The sequence below is a fragment of the Nerophis lumbriciformis genome, linkage group LG07, assembly GCF_033978685.3.
Source record: "Nerophis lumbriciformis linkage group LG07, RoL_Nlum_v2.1, whole genome shotgun sequence".
NCBI lineage: Eukaryota > Metazoa > Chordata > Actinopteri > Syngnathiformes > Syngnathidae > Nerophis > Nerophis lumbriciformis.
In genome coordinates, this window is record NC_084554.2 from 8,820,566 (window position 1) to 8,828,824 (window position 8,259).

The 8,259-nt window shown below is 48.7% G+C and overlaps 1 long non-coding RNA gene across 1 annotated transcript; it reads right to left on the minus strand.

The window, feature by feature from the left end:
* Positions 1-1,206: 1,206 nt before the first annotated feature.
* Positions 1,207-1,930, minus strand: LOC140678941 (uncharacterized). The gene is made up of 3 exons (XR_012050522.1): positions 1,810-1,930; positions 1,410-1,499; positions 1,207-1,318 (listed from the first exon to the last, which is right to left on the minus strand). It is a non-coding gene; the product is annotated as an uncharacterized lncRNA (long non-coding RNA).
* Between the last annotated feature and the right edge of the window lie 6,329 nt (positions 1,931-8,259).

The window sequence follows — 8,259 nt, forward strand, 5'->3', positions numbered from 1 at the left end:
GAATAAGAAAAGTTTCTGAGCAAACCATAGCCAGAAACTGTGGCAACTTTTCAAAAGGTTTCAGCCAACTCGTTAAGAGACATGCTTAACACACTCCAATAAAACAATCACTGGTTTTATTTTGATGTTTGTGACAATATAATCAAAACTAGGCTTATACTTAGCATAAGATAACATCAAAAAGCTGTCAAAAAACATGACTGTTTTAGCTGTTTAATCAGCAACACCTGTCACTCACTCCTCTATTTTGTCCTTTCTTATAAGGAGGCCTCGTCTTTTAAAAATGTGCACTGTTAAAGTACATCATAAAGTATAGAGCCATTGGTTATTTCATGATACAAAATGTATCATCATAAATAAAAAAGTAACAAAAACAAAAAACGGCTCTAAAATACAGACAGCGGCCCACAGCAACACATTACCTCTCCCTCCTGTCCAACCCCGGGCCACGTTGGGGGATCCAGGCAGTCCGTCCGACGAGGGGAAGGAGGCGCAGGGGGGTCGGGTGCGAGCAGGGTGAGCGCAGCGTCGCACAACAGCTTCACCAGGATGGGCGAGCCACCTGTGTCGCTGAGGTGCACCTGAATAATAGATACAGAACACATTGGCTCCATAAGTGTATCCAACACCACAGAAATCAAATAGGCTGTCATAACAACTGTACAGTGGCTGTACAACTGCTGTACTTACGCCGTCATAACACCACAGCTCCAACCGATCCAGCAGGAAGCTGCTGGTCACAGCCACGAATGGGAGACCTGATCCAGATTTAAGGAAAATCATTATACTTGCATACATTAAATTTGCTGTGAAAGCCACATTTGCGCCAGTGCAAAGATAAAAGCATGAACGTATTGTGACGCGGTGGTGCTACTGACGCAGCAGATCCTGCAGGCCCACGGGCTTGTTCAGACGCGGGGGGAAGTCCAGAACAAACACCTACAGACAGACATTTTAGCACATTTATGTCTTAAAATACAATAAAAAAACAGTGGCTGCTGTAAACAGCTGTACAGTAATATACAACAAAAAGTGAAAACAAACGCACCTTGGGCCAGCGGCTGCGGACGCTGGTCAGGAGCGCGCCGAACTCCACCGCCGCATCGCAGAAGGGCCCACGGCCCAGGTCGTTGCTCGGGCCCAGCACGCAGACGACATCCGGGGTCCACGGGAACTCCAGGCGCCCCACCTCTGTCCTCAGGGCAGCTGCACCTACACCTGGAACAGACAGAAAAGAAAAAGAGAGAGGTACCTTGGGTAAGGCGACGTCCCCATCCACCAGGCCCCTCAGGTGGGAATCGCCGATGACGAAGACAGTCTGAAACAACAAACACTTAGCTTTAGAACAGACAAAAGAACCATGACTCCTAACAACCAACGCAGTCTTTACGAAAGAGAAGAACTGGTACCTTCTTCTCCGGGTCGAAACTTCACCTGACGGCCAGTCAGGTCCGAAGTCGGCCACCTCCGCACGCGGTGGCGGAACCCAGTGCCGCGCCCTATGTAATGAAGATAAGAGATTGTGTGTTAAACACATGCTCATCTACATGTGAAGAGAACCTATAAAGCAGAAGGAACAGCCTACATGGCAGCTTTGTGTGATTAGAGTAAACATTGCTACATTTTCTTGTTACATTTCACCTGTTTGCTCTTTAAATACCACTTGTAATGTATGTAATATTGTCAATCGTAATAGTAAAATATGCCGTGGGGCCTTAAAAAAAACAAACCTGTGGGCTGAAAATGGCCCCCGGGCCGCACTTTGGACACCCCTGCTATGAAGCATACGATAAGCTGTGCAAGACTTACGAGCGACGAACTCGGGGACAAGAGGTATGGAGGTCAGTGACTGCCGCTCTGCCATCTTCGTCCTGGCGGCTAGTGCCCGCCTGTGGCCCTTGGCACGCGGCATCTACACACACACACACACTTGCTTGCTTGTGGCTGTCCATCGATTACGATGATGACGTTGCTCCAGTAATGGGTTATTGAGGGGGGTTTCGTATATGCCATTGCATGTGGCTGTGCAGGCCAATGCGCGACCCGCATGGTTTGCCACATGTGGGGCAGATGTAGTCTGCCCCACATGTGGCAGATGTAGTCCACGCTTGAGAGGGGGGCCCCTGCAGCGCGCTGATGTCGCTGTAAACGTTGTTTTCTCCTCTCAGTGGTCTGCTCCTGGAGATGAGCAATGCCGGCGTGACTGCAGTTGCGCCAGGTGTGGCGATCAGCAGCCAAGACTTCCAGGGCGGAAGGCTGGATAGCACAGCGCTTCAGGAGGGTTTTTATGTGGTCCTTGTAGCGTTTCCGCTGACCCCCAGGAGACCTACAGCCTTCCTGGAGTTGGCCGTAGAGGATCTGTCGGGGGAGCCTCTGGGTGGGCATGCGGATTACATGCCCCACCCAGCGCAGATGTCTTTGCGCAAGGAACACTTGGATGCTGGGTGTTTGGGTCCGGTCATAAATATCCACATGTGGGACTCTGTCCTCCCAGGTCAGACCCAGGATCCGTTGCAGGCAGCGGATGTGGTATCTCTCCAGGATTCTGACGTGCCTTTGGTAAGGGGTCCAGGCTTCCGAGCCGTATAGCAGTGTGGACAGACAAACTGCTTTGTAAACAGCTGCTTTGGTGGAAACTGTCAGGTTTCTGTTCAGGAAGACCCTGGTTTTGAGCCTACCGAAGGCAGCAGACGCTAACCCAACACGAACCTGGATGTCATTATCAATGTTACAGGTGGGGGACAGGACGATTCCGAGGTAGGTGAAATGTGGAACGATGGTGAGCTGCTGGCCATCAATGTTGAAGACAGGCACTTCTGACTGGTGGGTAGAGTGTTGCGCAATGATCTGTGTTTTTGAAATGTTGACCTTGAGTCCTAGGGCGCTGTATGTGGATGAGACCACGTTAAGTGCACGTTGTAGAGATTCTGGCGTGTGGGCAAGGAGAGCACAATCGTCAGCATACTGAAGTTCTAGGATCTGTTGTTTTGTAATTTTAGTGAAGGCCTGGAGGCGCCGGATGTTGAAGAGACTGCCGTCCAGCCGGAACTGTATGTGGATGCCATCTGTGTTTCCCAGAGCTTTGTGTGAGAGGAGGGTGACTGCTGAGAGAAAGAGGTTGAATATGACAGGGGCTAGGACACATCCCTGCCTAACCCCGACTTTCACATTAAAAGAGGGGGATTGCTGGCCTCCAATGCGGACACAGGCTCGCATTCCATCGTGTAGTTGTCTCAGGATGTTGAGGAACTTTGGCGGAATCCCCAGCCTTCCCAGTAAGTCCCAGAGGAGATTCCGGTTCACAGTGTCAAATGCCTTGGACAGGTCGATGAAGGCGATGTACAGATCCTGGTGGTGTTCCCGGCACTTTTCTTGTACCTGCCTGGCTACAAAGATCATGTCAGTAGTACTGCGATCTCTTCTGAATCCACACTGTGATTCAGGCAGGATGTTCTCAGAGATGTGAGTAACTAAACGATAGAGCATGACCCGGGCAAGAACTTTCCCAGCAACCGAGAGCAGGGAAATTCCTCTGCTGTTTCCACAGTCGGCTTTGTCACCTTTCCTCTTAAAGATGGTTATTATAGCAGCATCCTTCCATTCCTGGGGGATGGCTTCAGAGGACCAGATGGAGTCAATCAATTGGTGAAGCCGGCGGGTGAGGAGATAGCCACCAAACTTCAGCACCTCAGCTGGGATACCGTCAGGGCCTGGGCTTTTGTTGTTTTTTAGGCCCTTGATGGCTTTTAGGACCTCAGCAAAGGTAGGCGGGGAGTCCAGGTGGTCGATAGGGGGAGTGGTCGGGAAGTTGGTGAAAATGTCCTGGTCAGAGGGATTTTCGGAGTTAAGGAGAGTGTTGAAATGTTCAGCCCATCTATTTAGGATCTGGGGTGTGTCCTTATAGAGGGTGACTCCGTCTGCTGATCTGACTGGGGTAATGTTTTTTCTCTGTGGACCATATATGGATTTGACGGCATCATAAAATCCATGGGAATTGTTTGTGTCAGCATAAAGTTGGATCTCGCTGGCTTTCTTGATCCACCAGTCATTTTCCATGGCTCTGAGGGTACGCTGGACTTCGGCTCTTATGGAGGAGAGTCGAGTCTTTAGTGTGATGGATTGTGGGTTGGCCAGGTAAGCAGCATGGGCTTTGTGTTTTGCCTTGAGAAGTTTATGGATATCCGGTGCACTGTTGTCAAACCAGTCCTGATGTTTACGCCTGGTGTACCCAAGGGACTCCTCTGCTGCCTGATGGATGGCAGTCCTTAGGGAGTTCCAGCAGGTGTTGATGTCAGGGTCCAGGTGGGTATCAGGGATTGCAGACAAATGTTCTGCAAGCTGTGCTCTGAGCTGTTCTACAGAGTGCTTGGATTTGAGTGCTTCACAGTTGAGTCTCTTGTTTGGTGGTGTTTTCTTCAGTTGGGGGCGGACTTCCATTTGAAATTTGGCTCTGATCATCCGATGGTCAGTCCAGCAGTCCGCTCCACGCATCGCTCTGGAGATTAGGACCTCCTTCCTGTCTCTACGACGGGTGATAATATAGTCGAGGAGGTGCCAATGTTTGGAGCGAGGATGTTGCCAGGAGGTCTTGAATTTATCCTTCAGCTGGAACAGGGTATTGGTGATGATCAACTGATGTTCAGAGCAGAGTGTAAGGAGGCGAAGCCCATTATCATTAAGCCTACCAACCCCGTGCTGACCAAGTGTTCCGGCCCAGGGCCCACTGTCAGAGCCCACCCTCGCGATAAAATCCCCGAGGAGTATGAGCTTGTCGGTGGGAGGCGTTCCCTCAATGGCAGAGTTTAGTGAGGCATAGAATGAGTCTTTGTTCTCGAGGTCTGCATCCAGAGTTGGGGCGTAGGCGCTGATAAGGGTGACATGGCGATTTTTGGTGAGTGGTACACGCCACGTCATGAGCCTTTCGCTTATACCCACTGGAGACTATGGGATCTTGTGAAGCAGGCTTGTCCTGGCGGCAAAACCCACTCCATGTAGACGACGGGAGCCTTCTGGATGACCCTTCCAGAAGAAGGTGTAGCCTTCTCCCGCCTCCGTGATTGAGTCTTCCCCATGTAAGCGGGTTTCGCTCAGGGCGGCTATGTCAATGCCGTATCGGTTTAGTTCATGCGCAACGAGTGCTGTTCTTCGCTGTGGGCGGAAGGAGAGATCACGCACATCCAACAGTGTGCGGACGTTCCATGACGCTATTGTGAAGGGAATTTTGTTTCTCTTGTACATTTGTTTTCGACCGCATAAAGGGATGGCCCGGCAGCTGCGGTAGGCTGCCCGGGCGATGAGGAACAGACCATTTTTAGGCCACCTTTTCTAGGCCCTTCCCATTTCAGGGTGAGCAGAGCGGTGCTGCTCAGTCACGTACGAAGCTGCCGGGGAGGCATGCTGTTCCATCCCATGCCACAGCGACCTTCACTCGCACGCCGCCTACGTGCAGGGTTGGGCTAGGTACTGCCAGTCACATCCTTGACCTGTACCAGCCACCCTTCCCCATCGCCGCAGGACTTGAGGGCGGGGAGGTTGGGGGTTAGGAGTAGTGCTGAGGAGGAGCAAAACACCTGTGCAGTGAATTGATTTAAGTGGTGGTAGAAGTGCGCAGTCTCTACCCGCACTGTTTTGTCTTGGCCCCATGTGGCGTCCTCCAGTGGCATGAAAAGCTCATGACGACCTTCTGCCGCATGGGGTTGCAGAGGACTGCCAGAGCACCGGTCTGTTGGTGACTGCCTAATGCGGGTCCTCGCCACAGATTTTTCGTTAGGGGTTTTCTCCCGTAGCCTATAACCAAGTGGTTAGCCAGTAGGCACTGGTCAATGAGGCAGAGACTTTTGAGGCAGTCTCTGCAAGCTTTTTAACCCATAGCTGGGACCCTGACAGGTACTACCACCCCGGGTCAGAGTGGACCTGGGAGCAATGATGACTGAGGGGTAACGCCACCTTCCCCAAAACTCCAGAACTCCCGAACTGAAGCCTCATCACCGGATGCAGTTTTGAGTCATACCCAGGACTACACACACACACACACACACACACACACACACACACACACACACACACAAAAAAAACAACACAAAGATCAGAGTGAAACGTTGTCGGCATTCTTCCACATAGGGTTATGACCAATGTTCCCTCCAATTGTTCATGTGTCTGAGCAAACACAAAAACTCCCTGAGCATTCAGTGGAGCACATGTAAGCAACATCACACGTGGCAATACCAGCAGCACATCTGTCTCAAACCAATCTTTTATAATAACACTCAAATGAGGAGTCATTTTCATGAGATTATATTAGTAATATTAGTGATTTGGCCCACTTGTAATGAAAAGAAAAGAAATCGTGTTTTTCATAAGCTATGGATTAGTATTATACAATGTCTGGATAGGGGTCCTGCTTTGTAAAACATTTGTACCCCTTTCAGAGATAATATTTAGTTTCCCTAAAACATCCTCATGTTGCACAATGAAATGTAAGCATATGAAGTGTGCATTCCTGTAACTTTCTTGAGTAACAGCATTACATGATAAATGTCAATAAATTAACATTAATAATAAATGACAGTAAAATAAGCACACGTATGACTGAGGAGTCATAGTGTAACTTTGTGTGGCGTTTGAGATGTCCGACTATTTGTGTGGCCTTAAACGCACCAGTGGCTTAGTGGTATGCATGCTGGTGTAGGCTAGGTTTGTACGGCAGAAAATGAGTAATTTATCGAGATAGAAGTTTTTTTAACTCATGTTTTGGTGTGGTTATGGCCGAATGTAAACAGCATTGCTCAATAAAGTGATCGATATAATTCCTGTCTTCGAAGCATGTCGATAGACGTTACAATAATTGAACGGTGTTGACGAACACCGTTAGGGCCGCTTGTTGTCAGTCACTCAGAGTAGCATTGCAAAATTACACAGAATAAATGTGTTTATTTTGTTTAGAATTCAGATGGGTTTGATTTGGTACGCGGCATATACAGGTAAAAGCCAGTAAATTAGAATATTTTGAAAAACTTGATTTATTTCAGTAATTGCATTCAAAAGGTGTAACTTGTACATTATATTTATTCATTGCACACAGACTGATGCATTCAAATGTTTATTTCATTTAATTTTGATGATTAGAAGTGGCAACAAATGAAAATCCAAAATTCCGTGTGTCACAAAATTAGAATATTACTTAAGGCTAATACAAAAAAGGGATTTTTAGAAATGTTGGCCAACTGAAAAGTATGAAAATGAAAAATATGAGCATGTACTTGGTTGGAGCTCCTTTTGCCTCAATTACTGCGTTAATGCGGCGTGGCATGGAGTCGATGAGTTTCTGGCACTGCTCAGGTGTTATGAGAGCCCAGGTTGCTCTGATAGTGGCCTTCAACTCTTCTGCGTTTTTGGGTCTGGCATTCTGCATCTTCCTTTTCACAATACCCCACAGATTTTCTATGGGGCTAAGGTCAGGGGAGTTGGCGGGCCAATTTAGAACAGAAATACCATGGTCCGTAAACCAGGCACGGGTAGATTTTGCGCTGTGTGCAGGCGCCAAGTCCTGTTGGAACTTGAAATCTCCATCTCCATAGAGCAGGTCAGCAGCAGGAAGCATGAAGTGCTCTAAAACTTGCTGGTAGACGGCTGCGTTGACCCTGGATCTCAGGAAACAGAGTGGACCGACACCAGCAGATGACATGGCACCCCAAACCATCACTGATGGTGGAAACTTTACACTAGACTTCAGGCAACGTGGATCCTGTGCCTCTCCTGTCTTCCTCCAGACTCTGGGACCTCGATTTCCAAAGGAAATGCAAAATTTGCTTTCGTCAGAAAACATGACTTTGGACCACTCAGCAGCAGTCCAGCTCTTTTTTTCCTTAGCCCAGGTGAGACGCTTTTCTCGCTGTTTCTTGGTCAACAGTGGCTTGACACGAGGTATGCGGCAGTTGAAACCCATGTCTTTCAAGCGTCTCTTGGTGGTGGATCTTGAAGCACTAACTCCAGCAGCTGTCCACTCCTTCTGAATCTCCCCCACATTTTTTTTCACAATCTTGACCAGGGCGCGGTGATCCCTATCGCTTGTACACTTTTTCTGACCACAGTTTTTCCTTCCCTTTGCCTCTCCATTAATGTGTTTGGACACAGAGCTCTGAGAACAGCCAGCCTCTTCAGCAATAACCTTTTGTGTCTTTCCCTCCTTGTGCAATGTGTCGATGGTTGCCTTTTGGACAGCTGTCAAATCTGAAGTCTTCCCCATGTTTGTGTAGGCTT